The sequence below is a fragment of the Lepisosteus oculatus genome, chromosome 10 (assembly GCF_040954835.1).
Source record: "Lepisosteus oculatus isolate fLepOcu1 chromosome 10, fLepOcu1.hap2, whole genome shotgun sequence".
NCBI lineage: Eukaryota > Metazoa > Chordata > Actinopteri > Semionotiformes > Lepisosteidae > Lepisosteus > Lepisosteus oculatus.
Genome location: NC_090705.1, coordinates 26,349,746 through 26,372,021, shown reverse-complemented (window position 1 = coordinate 26,372,021; position 22,276 = coordinate 26,349,746). Strand labels below are relative to the sequence as shown.

Genomic DNA, 22,276 nt, shown 5'->3' with positions numbered 1-22,276 from the left:
AAATGCACACCAGTATTCCATTTCTCCCTAAACATCAAAGTCTTACATGTGGTTATTTCGGAAACATTTCTACGTGCTCCTCCTGACTATATTCTATATTCTATATTGATATGTGTGTTGCTGTTTCAGTACATGTCACATGACTTGCTTGGTGGCGTGACAGCTTAAGTGACTGATTTATAAGCCTGAGGTTGGGTGTTCAGATCTTGCAATCACTATGAGTTTTCTTTTAACAAATAAAGATTTCTTTGAAAAATGAAAATAGCAAATATTATGGACACTACAGTATATTGACATTTTTTATATTTCTAAATATCACATGTTCATACTGTATGTACACAGCGGTACCGCAGGTTACAAATCCATGTGAGCCCAAAAGCCCTACATTAATGTTGTGCATTCACCTGGCGCTGCACGGTTTTCATCTCTCTCTGCGGGAGTGCTGGCTGTGCTGAATTGAACCGTTTCACAGGTATTTTCAAACTAGAACAGGGCAAGTCTTCCAATGAAAGACACACAGTCCCCCACAGACACATGTTTTCTTAAAAAACATACCAATACCAGCAATATACAGTATACATAATATGTTTATGTTCATAAATTAATATTGTTTATGACCTTCAGATGCGTTATGCTCCTCTTCTTTTTATGCTCAGCTACTAAAATTTCCCTTTAGTGGTAAAATTCCATATAAATATTCAATACTAAGCGGATTAAAATGTGCACAGTAAAGAGATTAAATTATTCAATCTTTTCACTGCTGACCAATGCACCACGAGTGCCCCTGTTGGTCATTTTGGCCAGCCAATCATGTACTGCGGTACGGCGCGGTGGAGCACATGTAGATGCCCGCGGTACGGGTTTGTACCATGCATTTTGAATGGCTGCATCTGTATATACTGTACTGTATACTGGATGTACTGTATATTAATTCTTGTACAGATGCAGCCATTTAAAATGGGTGGGGTATTTCGCGGTATACCCCGGTGGGTGTGTCGCATCAAAACGCAGTATCACACGGTGTATCCCGTCATTTGATGTCATACCGGAAAGTATCCGGAATCACCTTGTAAAACCGCCAGGAGGAGCCAATAAAGCTTAACCTCTCATGTACAGCATTTGAGCTTTTAAATTTAAACTGTGTATTACAGCATGTTAATCATCAGTCATTAAAAAGTTGATATATTTTATGAAAGCAAGATTGCTCAGTTGGGCAAAAGTACACAACCTACCTTTATCATAAATATTTTAATTATGCAGAAATATTTCATGCATCAAAGCGTTTACCGAAGATATTACTCATATTATTAATAATGAATGACGTTGGACAAGCTGTAAACTCAAAGTATTACGCTGGTCCACATTATTTGTAACCGTCATTTTAAATGAAAAGACTTTATTTTTTCATCGACAAAAAATTACAACACAGCATTTTGTTGATCTAACTAACAAGGACGGGACATTAGCTAGCCAATATGATAAAGGAATAAATTACTTTTTTTGTTTCTTTCTTTAGCACATTTATTTGAACATTTCCATCGATTGTACAAGCACTGAAAAACTGTCCAATCCCTAGTTCGTCTGGCATTTTCTTTCATTATAACAGACATAAAAACTCCCTTGCTTTTAACAGAGCATTTAATAATTTCTAGCAACGAAAAGTATTTAAACTGCAACACTTATCATTCAACCAGAGCTCAAACTATCACAAGGATCCTCAAGAGCACAACAAAGACTGTTTTAAATGATACTTGTACCAGATACATGAGAATCCAATTTTTTTCATCTACGTCTTTAAAATTTATCACACAGTAACAAGTCAAATTTTAGGGGCGTCTGTATACCAGAGATCATGGTACTGCTTCAGAAGGGTGTCAGCCAGTCAGATTCCAGGACCGGAATTATCTGTTTTATAATCGAGAATATGTAAGCACGTATCTAAATAAATTAATCATGATATTAATTTAAGGATCTAAATTTCTAAATCTATGTATCTATATAGCTGGTAGTATTACTGTACAGATGCAGCCATTCAAAGTGCGCGGTACAGACACGTACCGCAGGTAATTGGCTGCGGTATCACGTATCATGACGCAAGATGACGCGGTTCGTGATTGGTTGACCGAAAGGGGCACTCGTGGTCCGTTGGTCAGTTGTAGAAAGACTTACTGTAAACGTCTTTACTGTGCCCGTTGTAGATATTGAATTTTACCACTGAAGGGAAATCTTAGTAGCTGAGCATAAAAAGAATAGGAGCATACTGTAACGTGTGTGAAGGCCATAAATGATATTAATATTGAAACATAAACATACAGTATATAGCTGGTCTTGGTACTTTAAAGAAAAAAATACACACCAGTATTCCATTTCTCCCTAAACATTTTAAGCTTCAAAGTCTTTAACTAACGTGATACCGGAGTCAACAAGCATACTTTTAGAATTTGATTAAAAGGGAATATAATATGGAATCGCGTATCTAAAGAATTTAATAACGGTATGATTATATTTGTGTACTGCGACAGGGCTGTGTAAGGCTGTTTCGCCTCCCTGTAAACAAGAGTTGTCTTGTAGTCTACTGGTTTAGGTGCGTGACTAACAATGCACAGGTTGTGTGTTCGAATCCAGCTGGTGCTGGACTTTTCTTTTAACAAACATTTCTTCTGAAAAAAGAATAGCGATAATATGGACAATCTAAGTCATTCTAAGTCATTTTTGATAACAATGAATAGTCACCTTCTTCCTTTCTGGCAGCGGTTCCTGCTTCTATTGTGTGTGTGTGTGCAACTAAATACATTTTTATAGAGAAATGGAGGCTGGACAGTATGCGTTACAATATAAACATTTATATTGATTTAAATCGGGTTCTGATTTAAATCGCAAACGCATGTTTAATTATGTGTTTTTTACTCATAATCAGGCTAATGCATTTCTACATTTTCTGTATGAACCAGCTTAGAGGTTCATACAGAAAGACAACTTGTGTTTAAATTGAGTGTAAGGTAATTTATGCTTCTAAAGTCATGGTCAGCATTTATTATTGTACTGTGCGGTAACTTTTTCTGTGCCTAGTCACATTATTTTATAGCGTTTTTATTGCGTTATTAAATCTGGTGGCGCTGTGTGTTAGTTTCCTTGACTCCCATGTCACATGGTCTGTGATTGAATCCCATGGAACTATGACTTCATTTTTTAACAAACATTTCTTTGAAAAAATGAAACGTTTCCCTTGGTCAGAGATTAAATAAAACCTCACTCGCAGCAAACAAATTTATATTTCTAAATATCACGACATGATCGAATTTAAGTCTTATTAATAACAATGAATAGTCACCTATGCGTTACATAATATACATTTATATTGATTTGAATCGCGTTTTGATTTAAATCGTAAACGCGTGTTTAAATATATGTGTTTAAAGGCGATATACTGTATAAAAGCGCTGATTCCTATGGAGTGTGTTCCGCCGGGGATTCAAAAAAAATATTTTAAATAGGCTGATAAAGCTTAGGCTGCTGTAACTGTATTCTAGCCTGTATTACAACAGAACATTGGACAATGCAACGTAAATTGCAAAAATGCACTTGGCAGAATACACCCTGGACATAGCGCCAGTCCATCACAGGACAGACAGACACAAACACACACACACCAGGGCCAGTTTAAATCTAACCTCAGAACCTTTCTTTCGTACACGAATATAATCATACCGTTATTAAATTCTTTAGATACGCGATTCCATATTATATTCCCTTTTAATCAAATTCTAAAAGTATGCTTGTTGACTTCGGTATCACGTTAGTTAAAGACTTCGAAGCTTAAAATGTTTAGGGAGAAATGGAATTCTGGTGTGTATGTTTTCTTTAAAGTACTGAGACCAGCCATATACTGTATGTTTAAGTTCCAAAATTAATATCGTTTATGGACTTCACACGCGTTGCAGTATGCTCCTATTCTTTTTATGCTCAGCTACTAAGATTTCCCTTCAGTGGTAAAATTCCATACAAATATTCAATACTTAAACGGGCACAGTTAAGACATTAAATATACATATACATACTGTATACAGTACAGTTTGCATACGGTAATATGTTTATGTTCCTAAATCAATCTCTTTTATTGGCATGTGAAAGGCATGGTGAATCACTGTACTTTGCATGATTGGAAACAAATTTGCGTGATTGCGAAATGCTGTGGTGTTACTTTTACAAAGACGGTCAATGAAAAAAAGAATGTTGACCAGGGCAATACTTTGAGTTTACACTTACAGCTTGTCCAAGGTCATTCATTATTAATACTATTAGTAATATCTTCGTTAAAGACTGATGGCCACAACTCAAACATGAGAGGTTGAGCTTTATTAGCTCCACCTTGCGGAAATTCCGGATACTATTATTTTGCTTGTCGTATAGGAGAATTTACGGTAACTAGCGGTATTTACCGGTAACTCGCGGTATTTACTGGTAGCTTGCGGTAGACTGCGTACAGCGTACCGGAAAATAATGCAGTATCGCCCACGCATTTTGAATGGCTGCATCTGTATTTCACTTTCTTTGTAAACACATTTTGTTAACACCCGAATCGCAGGTGGATTCTGTTTTTTGGTCTGTTATAGTCTGTAGCTCAAATCCTGCTTAACTAAAAGTTAGACGCGAGAAGAGTATTATTGGACAATGTTGTGAGGCTCTGGCGGAATTTCTCTGTAAACTGAAGAGTTATAGACGAGACAGGCTGTGTATCGCTTCTTTTGACACTTGTAAAAAAAACATTCCAATGTTAATGCGACATGGTAGATAATGTGGTGTATTGGTCGTTAGTGAAAAGATTTAATCATTTAATCCCTTTACTGTGCACATTTTAATCCGCTTAGAATTGAATATTTATATGGAATTTTACCACTAAAGGGAAATTTTAGTAGCTAAGCATAAAACGCAGAGGAGCATAAGAAGGTCATAAAGGTCATAAACGATATTAATTTAGGAACATAAACATATTATGTAAACTGTATGTTGCTTATATTGGTATTTTAAAGACAAAATACACACCAATACTCAATTTCTCCTAAAGTATATTGACATTTTTTATATTTCAAAATAACACATGTTCGTACTGTATGTACAGTACACAGCGGTACCGCAGGTTGAACTGTAGGGCGCAAATCCACCCAAACCCAAAAGTCCAACATGTGCATTCGCCTGACTCTGTGTGGTTTTCTTCACTCTCTGCGGGAGTAGTTTTTAATTTAATTTGAATTATAACTGTACGTACTGTCTTCATATTTGGCCAGGGCTTTAAAGAGAGGGCGCCAAAATTTTTTGGTGCCATCGTCTGCGCTTGAAAGGTATCCCCGTCACAGAAGAATTTGACCTCAGAACGTTCACCCAGCGTAATTATTGTATTTCATTGCACTTTGACAGATTGTCTTTAAATCAATTGTTGTCTGAATATCTCCACCTCCAAACAAGAATGATTTTATTAACTGGTCGTTTCAGTAAACTAAAGTATATATCTAAAGTAATAATTTAACAATATATGTAAATGTTTTAAGATATGTTTATGTTGTGAATGTCTGTAGATTGTATCTTATTTTTCTTTTTTGTTTTGTTTCGCGTTAATTTTATAAGGGAATCTTGATTAAAATACTTTTATTTTTTCAAAATCTGGTAATGCCAGACAGAATTCACATTCGCTGTAGCCAAATGGCCTTGCAGATGAGATACTGTATCAAGGAACAAAACAATTATCGCTCCCGGCTCCTCAATGGAATCGCTTTAACATGCTAATGCATTGGTGTACCACTCTACAGTACATTGTTGGTGTTGGTGTCTACAGTACATTGTGAACAAACCGGTTTCACAGGTATTTTCAACCCCCAACCAATGTTGTTTCATCGGTTGTTATCCTGTAAAGCGCTTTGAGGAGCCACCTTTAAAAGCGCTATATAAAATAAAGTTTATTATTATTATAATTATTAATGTTGATCATATTTTTCCTCCCAGAACTTGTAAATTGTTGTTGTTATTGTTGTTGTTATCCTGTAAAGCGTATTGAGAAGCATACTGTCCAGCTTGTCAGGTGCATTCTTTTGTAAAATAATAAGTAGAGCTTTGAGCTTATTAGTGCTCCACTAACAGCAACCCAATGTAAATACATTTTGTCTCCAACTCCACCACCACTTGTATGAATCATAGCCCTGCCAAAAAAAGCCACCTTTAAAGGCGCTATATAAAATAAAGTTTATTATTATTATTATTATTAATATTGATGATATTCTTCCTCCCAGGACTTGTAAAATTGTTGTTGTTATTGTTGTTATCCTGTAAAGCGCTTTGTGAAGCATACCGCCCAGCACATTGTATTTCATTGCACTTTGACAGATCGTCTTATAATCACTTGTTGTTAGAATATCCCCCAAGAGGATATTCCCCCCAAGAGGATATAGAAGATATCCCCCAAGAGGTATCCAGGTAACAGTGAAACGGGCGTACAGTCTGGGGAGATCGCACATTTTCCATGTGAATAGTTCCCTGGTTCCACACCCCTTGGTGTCTCTCTCTCTCTGTCTCTCTCTCTGTCTCTCTAGGGCCCACGCTCTTGGCGGGCTTGTCTTGTGTTTCTCTCTCGTCTGGGCGCGGGAGTGCTGCTGCCGGGTGGTGACGTAGAAGAAATAAAGCGTAGTTTTTAACTCCACAGGTTTGAGTCTTTGTGTTCGTCCTCGACGAAATGTGCACAGTAAAGACATTAAGTGATTAAATCTTTTCACTACCAACCAATGCACCACGAGTGCCCCTGTCGGTCATTTTGGCCAGCCAATCACTCACTGCGGTGCCCTGCAGTGGCTTGTGGGTAGTTTCCCGTACCACGGGTTTGTACCCTGCATTTTGAATGGCTGCATCTGTATTGGTTTATTTGGTACATTTTACTAATAGTATTAATAACATGTATTAAAAAATGTATATTGTATTCTTTGACATCTATGTGTGTAATCACCATTCTCCTGATTTGATTCAGAGAAACAGAACTAAGTAGATTCTGATCTACTCAATAATTACAATATTGTATTATACAATACAGTATATAATTTAACATTTTCAGCTAGTGTTGTATAATGAGCTGCTGATATTCAGTTCCAAGCTTGTTTGACTTTAAGAGGCATTTCCATCAAGGTTCAGAATGATGTGTAGCACACAAATAGTCCTTCTTAGGCTTACTAATGAACTGCTAATGAGCACTTTCTGATTCTATAGCTCTTTTTGTCAGTTGATCACACCATCTTTTTGAATATATAAGGAAAAGGTTATTTATGTTCCTGGAACTACAGGGTCATTGTTTAAAACTTATCCAAGTGACAGACAACAATTTGATAAAATGGAGGATCTTAATAAAGTAGGTCACATCTGGCATCCCACTGGCATCTGTTCTTGATACCAATCTTATATCAACATAATCAACATATTTTTTTATTTCTTTTTTAGTTTTTGATGAAATATAGCTTCTTTCGCAGACAAAAATGCTCGGAGAGCATTCACATTTTGATGGTAAAATATATTCATACTATTAGAAATATTTTTACAATATTCACTTTAAGAAATGTGTATACATTATTTGTAATTCAAGGAAATGGGACATTATTGGTGTAAAAACATTAAAATAACAGGATTCGGATGCTGGTGAAAGAAGAGCTGTTTATTCGTATGCATACGGGAGATCAGCTTGTAAAAGCTAGTCGCTCTGAAAGGTGTACAGTAGGTGTGAGAAATCCCTGTTTCTCCACAATCTCCCCAAATCACGGCATACCCCAAATGCAGACCGTGAATCCATATAAATTGTAACAGTTTGACCATTTAGTATTTCAATTAAATCTTTACATTCAACCTGCTGGTTCAACACCAGATTATTCACAGTTTATACAGCCAGGCAGGTAGCCTCCACAACACATAAACACAGCCCCGTGGCCACCGCATCAAAGGGTCCTGAATAATAACCCACCAGACGATGCCTACCTCCATGCTCCTGAGCCAGCACAGCAGCTCACAACACATTTGTTCACTTACATACAGATTACATACAGATGATCCATCTGAGGGAATCCAGCCCAGGGCAAGTGCCTGCAAGAAAGCTTGTTTCAAAACATTAAAAACGGTTTCTGCTGCAGGGGTCAAGGCAATTTTGTCTTTAGACTTCACCACCCTCCTTACGCCAATTTGTCACCAGGCAAATTTGTTCCGAGACGGAATTCACGCTGGCATTACAATGTAGTTGGTTATATACCCTTTCCCGTCAGAAGATCTAATACTTGGAGTAGCCCAGCCTTATGGATTTCCTCATCAGGTAAAACAATCACAATACAGATGCAGCCATTCAAAGTGCGCGGTACAGACACGTACCGGAGGTAATTAGCTACGGTGTCGCGCATTGTGACGCACAATGACGCGCGGTACCGCGGTACGTGATTGGTTGACCGACAGGGGCACTCGTGGTCCGTTGGTCTGTCGTAGAACGATTTACAGTAAACGTCTTTACTGTGCCCGTTGTAGTATTGAATATTTATATGGAATTTTACCACTGAAGGGAAATCTTAATAGCTGAGCATAAAAAGAATAGGAGAATATTGTAACACGTGTGAAGGCCATAAATGATATTAATTTTGGAACATAAACATACAGTATATGGCTGGTCTCGGTACTTTAAAGAAAAAATACACACCAGTATTCCATTTCTCCCTAAACATTTTAAGCATCGAAGTCTTTAACTAACGAGATACCGGAGTCAACAAGCATACTTTTAGAATTTGTTTAAAAGGGAATATAATATGGAATCGCGTATCTAAAGAAATTAATAACGATATAATTATATTCATGTACCACAACACAAGAATAGTACACGCTGTACGATGTCTTTTGATAATGTTTGTAGGGCTTTTTCAACACTCCTCATGCGAGCTTGCTGGTGGCGCTGTGGGTTAGGTTCCTGACTCCCACCTCACACGTTGCGTGTTTGAATCCAGCCGAAGCCATGACTTTTTAACAAACATTTCTTTGAAAAAATAAAATGTTTCCCTTGGTCAGAGATTAAATAAAACTTCACTCACACCAAACAAATTTTTATTTCTAAATATCACAACATGATCGAATTTAAGTTATTTTAATAACAATGAATAGTCACCTATGCGTTACAATTTAAACATTTATATTGATTTAAATCACGTTTAAATCGCCTTTATTTAAAACCCATAAATAAAGCTGATACTGTTTAGACTTTTAATTATTTAAAACTGTATTACAGCAGCACAATGCACAATGCAACGTAAATCGCTATCTTTGTCTTCTGCGTAATAATGTTCACCTCTCTGTCCAGCAAATTAACAATAGTAATAATAAAGAACTTTATTGTATATGGCACCTTTAAAGGTGGCTCCTCAAAGTGCTTCACAGGATAAAAACAATAACAACAATACTGTTAGGCAGGGCAAGCGATTTTTTATTTTAAAGAAATACAAAATGAGATATAATGATGTGTTCCGGCTTAGACATTAACTCAAGAGCTTAACACGTGGGCGTCGTAGCGGTCAGCTCTGGCTTTCCCATCTACTGTATACACTGCAAGTACAACCCCCCTCTCTGCGGGAGTGCTGGCTGTGATGAATTAAACCGGTTTCACAGGTATTTTTAAAGTAGAAGGGGGCGAGATTTCCAGCGAAAGACACCTCCCACCCTCCAAAACCAAGGAAGTACAGTACTTACTAGTTAAGAAAGCTAGGCTCCTCAATGAAATTGCTTTAACATGCTAATGCATTGGTGTAACAGTCCGGGCGTGGCAAGCTTCTAATGACAACCCGACTACGGCGAAAGGAACCCTTCTTTCATTGGGAGACAATTAACATATTCTAGCCCTAAATGAATTAATAGCAAACATGGTTTACATAAAAGACATTTTTCCAAGAAAGTTTAGCCTTTGTCACTAATGAAACCACTAAATAAAGACATAAATATAGAAATCTTAAGATTTTTAACAATACATGACTTTGCTAAAATTTATTTAAAAATAAAAACGATTACAAACGCCAGCGGAGAGAGAGAACAGGGGAGGGATGTTGGTTTTGCATAAGGGGCGGGGATATTGAAATGAGGTCTGTTTGGGAATGTGGAGTTACATGTTCTGGCTGTTTGTGAATTATCGTTGTTGAGTATGGAGTGTTGAGGTATTGTGTAATGCTTTATGTTGAAAATTGAGGTGGATTTTGTTTATGATAAAGAGGATAAACTGGGATGGGAGGAGGGTTTGGTTTTGCATAAGGGGAATTTGAGAGAGTTTAATAGTTTGATATATTTGATTTTGTATTGTGGTTGTTATCTATGTTTTTGGTTGGTATTATGTTTATATGGTTGTTTTTGTTGGTTGGTCGTGATTATGGTTATTATGTTTATTGTGTCATTTTTGATTATTGGATGTAATAATCAAAAGAAAGAGAGAGAGAGTGAGCGCCTTCTTTTTACTTTTGTAGCCAAAGGGCCTTGCAGATCAGATTCCCTTCCCCCTACGGAAAGACAGACACGTTTTCAGAGTTTAGAAGCCGCTTTTCAGACGCAGGCGAGCAAGCATCCCCTAGATAAAACATCAACTTTATTTAAACTCCAACTTTTAAAATAGTGTTTCGAATAGAAAGAAATCCTCTTCCTGGTACAGTATGTATAGTAGACAAGCACGTCTTTTTTCTCCATCAGAGGGGTGTCAGATGGTGTCAGCCAATCACCATTCTGAAGCCCTACCATAATCTCTGGTATAGGGAGACCCCAGAATTCTGTCCCATAGTTTAGATAGATGAGAGATACTTTTATTGATCCCATGAGGGAAATAAAGTAAATCATTTTCATTTTAGGAAATTATTAAACGCTCGGTTAAAAGCAAAGGAGATTGTCTGTTATAGTGGACATAAAAACAAGAGTTCGCTGGCATTATATCCAAGAACACACAGACCGGCTCCAGACCGGGAGAATGCCCACAGCGTAAAAGAAAATGTCTGATGAACTAGGGATTGGACAGTTTCCAAGTGCTTGTACAATCGATGGAAATGTTCAAATAAATGTGCAAAAAAATAAACAAAATAATAATTTATTATTACATTCAGATGCATTATGCTCCTCTTGTTTTTATGCTCAGCTACTAACATTTCCCTGTAGTGGTAAAATTCCATATAAATATTCAATACTAAGCGGATTAAAATGTGCACAGTAAAGAGATTAAATGATTAAATCTTTTCACTACCAACCAATGCACCACGAGTGCCCCTGTCGGTCATTTTGGCCAGCCAATCACTCACCGCGGTACCCTGCGGTGGCTTGTGGGTAGTTTACTGTACTGCGGGTTTGTACCGTGCATTTTGAATGGCTGCATCTGTAGATGCTTGTATAATAGTCCACTCAGAACGCTTTTTAAAATGGTCACCACTCAGAAAAAAAAATTAAAGAACATTTTTTATTTTCTACTGAAGATACAAGCCAGCAACTACAGTTCCTATAGACACAGATTTTGGAAAGGGTAAACTGGTAGCAGTAATTTGTAGTGTAATGGTCATTTTTGTTCTATTTCTAATTAGTTTTACATTCTAGAATTCACATTAATTCCAGATATTATGATGAAACTTAACTAGTCCCTGTACAGCATGGATACAGATCTACAACAGTATAAGGAAGCCTGGAGTTTTTCATTCAAATTTTAAACCTGTTTATCTTTTCACAGCAACATTGTGATTTGGTTTAATTGCCTTGTTTAGGGGGTAAAAGCTACAGTGAAATTAGCTCTTTAGATCTTTGTTACAAAGAGTTGAATACTCCTGGTGAATTTAAATGATTGATTAGTTAATTAATTAATTAAACTTGAAATCCATTTTAAAGCACAGTGGCTAGTTTCACCATCCAGTATAATGGCATGACATGTTGAAAGAAATTGAGACAGCATGTGAGCAGAGTCATTTATTGACAGTCTCTCATGGTTGAGGATAATTATCTGATATACAGATGCTGCCATTCAAAATGTGCGGTAAAACCCTGTACTGCATGAAACAATCTGCATTTTAGCACGTGTAAGAGGACCCGGGGAAGGGTAATTTATAACTGGTATTTCCAGAAGGAAACACTGAAGATACTCGATATAGACCTGGGCAAGATGGCCACCCAGGATAACCAGCTGACCCACTATTGGGAAAAGCCTACGCAGCGAAACAGGGAGACACAGCTGAACGACATTAGGAAACAGGATATAAATGCCCCAGAAGCGATGAGCCGGGTGGAAGCCGATAAGGTGAAAGCGTTTTGGAGGAAGGAGAGATTTAGGAGTATACTGAAAGGAATTTAAGAATAACGGAATATTGGATACGGTTTTGACAAAGATTTTGGATTATGGATTACTCTACGGCACAGAGTAGTGTGGACATACGGATTTAGGAATTTAGATCGTTTAAGGATACTGACAACGGATTGCGGATCGGATTAGGAGAGACGTACCAACGAAGAACAAAGAAGACAAGTGTGGAGTGAGTTAGATCTCTTTTACACCTGTTTTCCCCTGGCGACACCCCAATTGGTGGAGGATGCGGGCAGCTCCCGCTCGGATTTGAGAATCTAAGAAAGCAAGTTTTTGTGTGTGTGTGTGTGCAGGTTTCGCTTTGCGTGTGTGGAGAATAACCATGGAACAATTAATGCAGCAATTGTCCCAGGCCACCCTCGCCCAATTTCAGGCTTTAAAAGGACAACAAGAAGCTATCCAAGCACAACGGGAGGCGAATCAAATTCAAAGCAAAACTAACAAACCCATTATAGAGGAGCAAAAATTAGTACGGGAAGAATTGCACCGATTAGAGGAAGAAATTCGGCAGGCCCCAGTAGTGGGGAGAGACACCGTTCAGGCTGAACAAATTGCATTACAAAAGATGACCGAGCTTGATGATGTGGAAGCGTATCTAACCTCCTTTGAAAGAACTGCATCTCGAAATGCGTGGCCCAAAGAGCAATGGGCCGGGAGAGTAGCCCCTTATTTTATTGGAGAAGCCCAAAAAGCCTATTATGATTAAAAGGAAGAAGATGCAGAGAATTATGAGACTCTGAAAAAGGAGATATTAGCAAGACTAGGGGTAACCATGGCGATACAAGCGGTCCAGTTTCACAATTGGAAATAGCGGTTATAAATGACCCTTCCCTGGGTCCTCTTACACACGTTATACCACAGTTAATGGCTGGCCAAAATGGCTGACAGGTGGCACCCATGGTACATTGGTTGGATTGCTTCATTTAATCTCTTTACTGTGCATGTTTAAATCTGCTTAGTATTGAATATTAATATGGAATTTTGCAACTACAGGGAAATTTTAGTAGCTGATCATGAAAAGAAGAGGAGCATAACGTGTCTGAAGGTCATAAACAGTATTAATTTAGGAACATTAACATATTATGTAAACTGTATATGGCTGGTATTGGTAGTTTAAATAAAAAATAGACACCGGTATTCCAATTTCTTCATAAACATTTTAAGCATCAAAGTCTTTCATTTGGTTACATACTGTGGTTATTTTGGAAAAGTTTTTGCATGCTCCTTCTGAAAATATTAAGTTTATATATTTCATAGAAAGTTATAATGTTTTAACCTTTTCTATTCATACTCTAGGAATACTGAACTATGGATAGACAAAAACACAAATACTTTTTAGAATTTGATTAATAGGGAATATAATATGGAATTGCGTATCTAAATAAATTAATAATTATATAATTCTATTCATATAGCTCAAATTATTACAGTAGTACACTTTCTTTGTAAACATATGCATCAATTTCACTCATTCACCCGCGATTACTTGTAAACTTTTTGCCTACCCTTTTCAGCTATAGCTTAAGCTGTCAAGCGCCATGTTGGTATGATGGCTTTGGTGTATGACTCACATGCTGGAGGTTGGGGGTTTAAACCCAGCTCTTGCTATGAGTTTTCTTTTAACAAATAAACATTTCTTTGAAAAACTAAACTAGAAAATATTATCAACACCATATTGAATTTTTTGGTATTTCTAAATATCACAACATGTTCAAAGTTAAGTGATTTATTAATAACAGATAATAATTTCAAACTGCTTGTATTTTAAAATTGTATTTTGTTAGGGGTGATTTGTCACTGTTTTCACAAACTTCAATTTATTAAACGTCTATTTTTGACACAAGGTGTACCAGACCTCTGTTTAATTTCTGAAACTCCCTCTGTATTCCACGTTTTAACCTTTTCTATGAATACTTGTGCTCGTTATCATAGTAAAACACCTCATACTTTTTAGAATCCGCTAAATAGGGAATATAATATGGTATCGCTTATCTAAAGAAATTAATAACGGTATTAATTTAAGGATCCAAATATATGTATTTATATAGCTGGTGGTATTACTATAATCCACTTTCTTTGTAAACATTTTATTTTAAATTTGACTCATGTACGCATGATTACTTTCTAAATATTTTTAAGCTGTTCCTGTTGTGTTTTCGAGCAGCCCATTGGTACAGCAGGGTTACCAATAGTGCAGTGGTTTTCAACCCGTGGGCCGCGGCCGGTGGTACTGCAGGGGGGCCGTCAAATGATTCGTAAATATAAAAGAGTCATAAATATATAACATAATGTATATACTATAAATAACAATATAAATATTTTAAAGATATAATGGTAATGTATTTTTAAATAGTTTGGTAAAATTGAACACTTTTTTAGCCAGACTTGATGATTGGATGTTGCATGACTGACTTAACCGCCATTTAATGCCATTATACTGTATGTGACATGACAAGAAAGCTAAGGCTGAATGTAGAATAACTGCCTAATTAACCTTCATACCATGCATAAATGGCTTGCGTTTGGTTCCCTTATGAGAAAAGACACAAAGGAAGGCCCATCTACAAGTAAAGAAATCGCTTTGGTGTCTCATACCGATAACCAAAAATCCAAACCCAAACTAAAAAAGAGAAAATATAGCAGTGAGTTCCTGGCTCTGGGCTTTGCGAGTGAGGGAACTGAGAACGAGCTTCTGCCGCCATGTGTTATTTGTTCAGAAGTGAGGCTTTAAATGAGGCTTTAAAGCCAAACAAATTACATCGACACCTGGAGACAAAACACAATGAGTATGTGTCCAAACCTATTGAGTATTTTGAAAACAGACTTGGAGAATACCAGAGTAAGAAAAAAATGATTGAATCAGCTTGTACAGGAAACGTAAATACTAAAGCAGTTGAAGCCGTATAGCGAAGGCTGGAAAGCCTCATACAATCAATTTGATTTTGCCTGCTGCAAGAGATGGTACATAATGTAACTCAGCAGCTGTTGCAAAGAGTGCGAGAGAGCTGCTTTTATGTGCTGCAACTGGACGAATCTACATATGTTGCAAACCTTTCCAACCTCCTTGCGTATGTTAGATATTAACATAATGGAGAAGTACACGAAGACTTTCTCTTCTGTGAGCCTTTACTTACACATTCAACTGCAGAAGCCATTTTTGATGTTTTGAATGCCTTTATTGTGTCAAATGGGATAGAATGGTTAAAATGTGTGGGAGTGAGTACTGATGGAGCCCGAGCAATGACGGGGCAACACAACAAGCTCGTTACACGTGTGAAAGCTATTGCACCGCTTGTGACATCTGTACACTGCAGCTTACATAGGGAAGCGCTGGCTGACAAAAAAATGTCATCAGATCTTAAGACTGTTTTGGATGAAGCAGTTAAAATAGTCAACTTCATAAATAGCAGACCTGTACAGCCACGCTTATTTCGAGTGCTATGTGAATCAGTATCAGTTTTTAGCCTTCTCCTATTTCTCTTGATTTTGCGCTGGCCCATTTGGTCTCTTGAACACAGGCAATATCCACTTTTCGTTCCTTCAGGGAATTAGCCAGTTCTCGGCTTCGGCCCGTCATTGTGCTAATGTTGATGGTCGTCAGCCTGATCCTTTTTGGCTGTTGTTGTTGTTGATAGTGGTGATGATGGACTAGCTTCTTTAACCGTCTCCGTCCTTGAGCCGGTAGCCCTTGCCCATTTCTTGCATAGTCTAAGCGAGGACGGTGTGCGTCGCCTGCGGGGGATGCTTTAGCATTTCCCGTATGTCGTTTAGTTGTCATGTGCATTTTGACGCAACAAGGAATTTTTCTTCAGCCGGATTGTTGCACGGCCTGTCACTGAGTCCCTCTTCCTTTCGCAAACGGGCTTTGGACCGTCTATGGAGGAGTTATCCATCCAATTAATCTCACTGTGTTAATCTCACTGTAAACCCTGGTGCTCACTGATGTTCACACTCCCAGTAAAATTAAAAAACAGTTTTCTGCATTGTCATCTCACACCAGGGGGAAAGGAAAAGTGCCAACGGTCATTTAATTATTTCACTGTCCATAACTTTGCCCAACCTCCTTGAACAGTCAAAGTTAATTAAAACTCATTGAAAAGGGTGTGATGTGTTAACACACACTCTGCTTAACAGAGCAGCTTGTAAAGAGCAAGGTGACTTTCTGTTCAATTAAATAAAGCTACAGTACAGATAGATGTTTTATTCTTCGAGCAAAATTAGCTACTTTGCAAGCAGTACAAAACTCAAAAGGTACCTTTTGTCTCTCGTGCAAACTCAACAAGGGTTTATTTTTTATAATTCCAAAATTTGAACGATATGCATTATTATAGTATTGTAGCAAATATGGTTCACCCAGGAAAATCAAAATACCGCCCCCCCTCCTAGCCGGGTCTCGCCATCTGCTGTTCCAAAGTTGTATGGTTTCAAAATATGTGTGACTCCAGTTATTAATCCAATCTATTTTTACTCATCCGGCTATGTAAAAAATATAGCCAAAAGGATGGCTGTAAAGGTTAAATTCCAAGCTGAAAAGACAACGCTCAACATGTTTTCTCTAACTCTTCAGTTTATAGTTTGTCCATGGTCATTCATTATTAATATTGTAACGAACAGCAGGCATACAGATGGTACAAGCTGGTTGGAACACGGTGTAAGTACAACCCTCTACTCCCCTGGGCATAACAGGGATGTTGGCTGCATAGGCTAAAGAAGGTCTTCTGTAGCTCAGCTGGCAAAACTTCTGTTGAGTGAAGCAGGAGATCTGGGTTTGAGCCTGTGTGGTGAAGGATGAACTGGGAAAGAAAGGAGCAACTGAAAGCACAAGCTGAAGAACCCAAATTCATTACAATATTATTAATAATATATTCTGTATTGTATTTAAATTGGAATGTTTTGATAAATATAAGAGTTGATACACAACATGTAAATATAACCCTTTTCCCTCTTTTAACTTGAAGAATTGCGTGAAGAAATCCTAAATCACAAAACCGTCAATTATAATAATTTATCCAGATACACACACTCACACCATAGCCAACAATAAGCTATAATAGTGGACTATTTTTATATGTTCGACTATGTAAGAAAAAAAGGCTTTGAAACACCTGGGTGCAGCGCACTACATGATAGTCCATTGTGTATTACCACTATAAGGAAAATAATATATATATTATTATAATAATTATATATATATATTTAAAATATCAAATGTTTCCAAAATGTCCCCTTGTGATATTTTAGCTTCTTAGTTACACAAATCCATATTAATATTACTATCAAGAGGTATTAAATCAGCACAACTTTTATGAAATTCAAGTATTTTAAACGATGAAAAAGTAAAAATCTTACAGCGTACACAAACATTCTAAGCTGATCACGAGGAAGAAAAATCACCCATTTGTTGCACATAAAAAGTGGTTTCTAAACCAGTTTTTATAGCTTTTAAAGTCATGCAATGTTTGAGTTAGGCAGGAACGTCATTGTATCTTATTTTTTATTTCGTTTTTTAAAAATAAAACATTTGCCGATCATGTTGATAAGCTGTTCCCTGATTACTGGCAATTGTAAAAGATAATCCTTTCCCCTCCCTCATTTAATTTAAAGATATCCGTGATGAAATCCTTAAACACAAAACCATCATGTATAATAATTCATCCAGCTGGTTCCCTGTTGAATGATGCTAATGGACCAGGTTCAATTCCACGTGGTGTACTATATAGTACAGTTTAAACTTAATAATTCCAAGTTGCACTGATTGCACTTTGAACCGCTTGGGTGCAGCTCACTACCTTACAGTGCTCATTACCACTACAAGGGCAATAGAAGTTTTTTTTTAAAAGAGAAACAAATGTGAAAATGTTTCCAAACCGTCCACTTGTGATACTTTAGCTGTTAAGTTACACAATTCCATATAAATAGAACTATCAAATGATGTTAAATCACTACAACATTATTTTTTTTACTGTTACAGCAAGTGGTGTTCGTACTATGTATTCCTAGAAAAGGATAAAACATTATAACTATTTATGAAGAACAGAATATAAGCTTAATAATGTTAGAACAAGCACATTAAAACCAGAACCCACTGTAAGTTACCAATCAAAATTGGGGTAATGGGTACTCTCTTATATAAACGTAAATGTAAAGCCCAAAAATAAATACACAGTAATAACGCGTATGCTGTATGGCGGACATTACAAGTATTGTGCGAGCCGGCATGCAAGCGTGGTGATGTCACTGCCTTTCCTCTGAATAGCAGGGACCTGATCCGCTGGCAGTAAGGGGGAGACCTCACTGTGGCTCATCTGGCTGGTTCCCTGTTGAGTGATGCCGGAGGCCCGGGTTTGATCCCCCACTAGTGTAGGGTGCATCCCTACGTGAGCCTGAAAGTGCTACATTATTAATATCTTCCGTGTTGCATTAACATTGGAATGTTCTTTTTTACAAGTGTAAAAAGAGGCGATATACAACGTGTCTCTTCTATAACTCTTTTTTACTGCGATAATGAGCATAAGTATTTGCAGAAAAGGGTAAAACATTATAACTTTTTACAAAGTATATAAACTTAATATAGTCAGAAGGAGCACGCATTTTGAATGGCTGGATCTGTATTTGTAATGTCCATGGGTTGTTATGAATGCTGTTTTCTATTCATTCCCCTCTCGTATGCGGATAAGATTGTATGCCCCGTGTAAGTCAAGTTTAGAAAAAAATGGTAGCTCCATGAACAGACTCCAGGGCTTGTAGTAGAGTAAAGTGTACCGATTTTTAATTGTAATTTAAAATTATTAAATAAAATCATTAAGACCGCGATAATTGATGAATGGTCTTAGACCTCCTTCCTTCTTTTCCACAAAAAAGAAGCTAGCACAGACTGATGATGGTAATGGATGAATAATTTCTGCTTTAAGCGCTTTCTGGATATACTTCTGCAGAGCATCAGATTTTGTGTTGGAGAGGGAATAGATCTCTCCTTTGGGAGGAAGGGTGCCAGGCAAAAGTTCAATAGCACAGTCATAGGGGCGATGGGGAGGGAGAGTTAAAGCTTTCTGTTTATTAAAGACCTCAAATAGATCTCTGTATTAGGGGAGAATTCTAGAGATCTCAGACTGAGACTGTTCGGTGAGGGCTATTTTCACTGTTAGTTGGCAACAGTGAAAGTGATATTGGGGTCCCCAGGCTATCAGTTCATTTCAAGCCCAAGAGATGTGAGGGTCGTGTTGGCGTAACCAAGGATATCCCAGCAGAAGGGAGTTTGTGGGATTCTCCAGGAGATAGAATTGAATTCGCTCATGATGAGTGGCACTGATTTTAAGAGAGATTTGTGTGGTCTGCCAAATTAAAGGACCTGAAAACATGGAGGAACCATCTAGGGTCTGAACACAGAGGGGTGGGTCCACTGTCAGTAAAGGAATGTTCTAGGATTTGGCGAGGGCTGCGTCTATGAAGTTCCCTGCCGTTCCAGAATCTATAAATTTAATGAGTGAAAAAAGGCAATTACCCCAAGATAGTGTTGCTGGGATTCTTCCAGTGAATGCTTTAAAAAATAAGATGGTAAACTCACCCCTGGTCTAGCATGCAGTCTTCATGGAGGCATAATAGGACAGGAAGCCCAAAAATGTCCCTGTTGTCCGCAATAAAGAGAATGTCCTTCTTTTCGACGTTTCTCTTTCTCTTCCAGGGTGAGTGAAAATACTTTAATAGTTAGATGATTATTATATAAATTACTTCCTCTTCTTTGACCTGTCAATCGTTCCTTATGTAGTGTGCTCTCTGAAGGCACCAGTTCTGTAGGGTTTGGGCATTTACTGGGACAATTATTAATTGTCTTTTATTATTGTTATAGAGAAACACGATCAGATTTTCCCTGGTTCAGAAAAAAGACGATTAAAATCTGTAATCTTTCCACTTGTATGTCATCGGAAAATACAAGAAGTTTCTGCTTTGTGCTAAGACATTAACGAGTACAACCCCCCTCTCTGCGGGAGTGCTGGCTGTGACAAATTAAACCGGTTTCACAGGTATTTTCAAAACAATACAGTAGATGTAAACCACAGATTACAAAGTAAATACCCAGACAAACGCAAATGCGTTTTTAATAAAATGCTTTTATTCGTTCATAATCCGACGATCTCAGGAAGACTAATGGGGGTCTGGGTTTTTTTCTGGAAAACCATAACTCTGGTCTTGTCCAGATTGACTGTCAGCGCTCAGGTGTGACAGTGCTGCTCCAGCAGCGCCAGGTTCTGCGGCAGCCTCTGTTCTGTGGGTGACAGCAGGACCAGTTCCTCTGCAAAGAGCAGGAACTCGATTTCTGTAATTAATGCAGATCAGTAAATCAAGGGACAAAACAATTATTGCGCCCGGGTCCTCAATGGGCTTTGACGTGCAAATGCGTTGGTTTAACACTCCGGGTGTGGCAAGTCTCTAATGTCTCCCGACTTCAGCAAAAGGCACCTGTGTGCAGACTTTTCGGCAGCAGCGGGAGCAGTATGACGCATTACTGGGGAGGATAAAGACACTCCTGAAAATGCAGACTTTTGTCGATGGAAACCGGTGTGTGTGTCTCTCTCTGCTGGATGTTCCTCTCACTCTCTGCTGAATGAATAAAAGCATTTTATTAAAAACACGTTTGCATTTGACTGGTATTTACTTTGGTCCCTTTTAACTGTTTTTCCATCTTCTTTATTGCTTTGAGATGCCACTTTTAAAGGTGATATGTAAAATAATGTCTTTTATTATTGTTATAGAGAAACATTATCGGATTTTCCCCGGTTCAGAAAAAAAGATCTAAAGTGCTACACCTAACTTTCTTAATTCAATGTATTTAAAGCAGTGAACTACTGTAGGTGCAACATAACATTCAGAAATACAATCGAGAATAGTTTTGTGGTGTTTGTATAGATGAAACTTCCTAAAACATATAATGTAACAAAATAAAAGACGATAAAATAGTCTTCTTTAGGTGTGAGGGCAGGAGTGGATTGCAGAAGGCATAATCAGCAAATTAGGAAAACAAAGAACAGGACAGGTGAGACGTTTATCCAGAGAGCAAGTGATCAGAAAAAGGAATAGCTGTTACGCTCAGGTTTTACGCTCTCTCTCTGCTGAATGAATAAAAGCATTTTATTAAAAATGCATTTGCGTTTGTCTGGGTATTTACTTTGTAATCTGTGGTTTAAATCTACTGTATTGTTTTGAGATGCCACTTTTAAAGGTGATATGTAAAATAAAGTTTTTTATTATTGTTATAGAGAAACATGATCAGATTTTCCCTGGTTCAGAAAAAAGACGATTAAAATCTGTAATCTTTCCACTTGTATGTCATCGGAAAATACAAGAAGTTTCTGCTTTGTGTAAGGATGGTATCAAAAAGTAATCTAAGTGGTGAGAAAGCTGTGCTCAATGTATTTAAGGGACTTAATTAAAAGTAAAAGGAGATGCTTCATATTGCTAGACTAATTTTAAAAACTAAGTTATAAATGCAGACGCTCCCTCGGTGCCGCGCCGGGTGTAAATATCTAAATATACATTCGTCCAGGGCAGAGGCCAAAGAGCGCCCGGATGGGGTGAGCAGGGAAGAGCAGGACAGGAGTGAAAGTGGTCAGGGCGGGGTTTAGTAAGGCGTACAGTCTGGGCAGGTATAGATTACACTTTTCTAAAACGTATTTAAAAAATAAAAACGATTACAATCTAATCCTTCCACGTTTGATCCCAAAATCCCAAGAAAAATAAATCTAAACGGGTAGAAAGCTATGCTGAAAGTTTATTAAGATATTTAAAAGACAAAGATACTGTATCAATTTATGTTGCATTAGTCTGATTATGATTAAAAAAAACCACATATAATTAAACACGCGTTTGCGATTTAAATCAAAACACGATTTAAATCAATACAAATGTTTATATTGTAAT

General features: G+C 37.5%; 1 protein-coding gene across 1 annotated transcript in view; it reads right to left on the bottom strand.

Moving 5' to 3' along the window:
- Positions 1-20,665: 20,665 nt before the first annotated feature.
- Positions 20,666-22,276, bottom strand: part of LOC138241493 (uncharacterized) — a 48,884-nt gene continuing 47,273 nt past the window's right edge. The window contains exon 4 of the transcript XR_011190720.1: positions 20,666-20,959. The gene's annotated coding sequence lies outside the window, so the exon portion shown is untranslated. The remainder of the gene's footprint in view (positions 20,960-22,276) is intronic.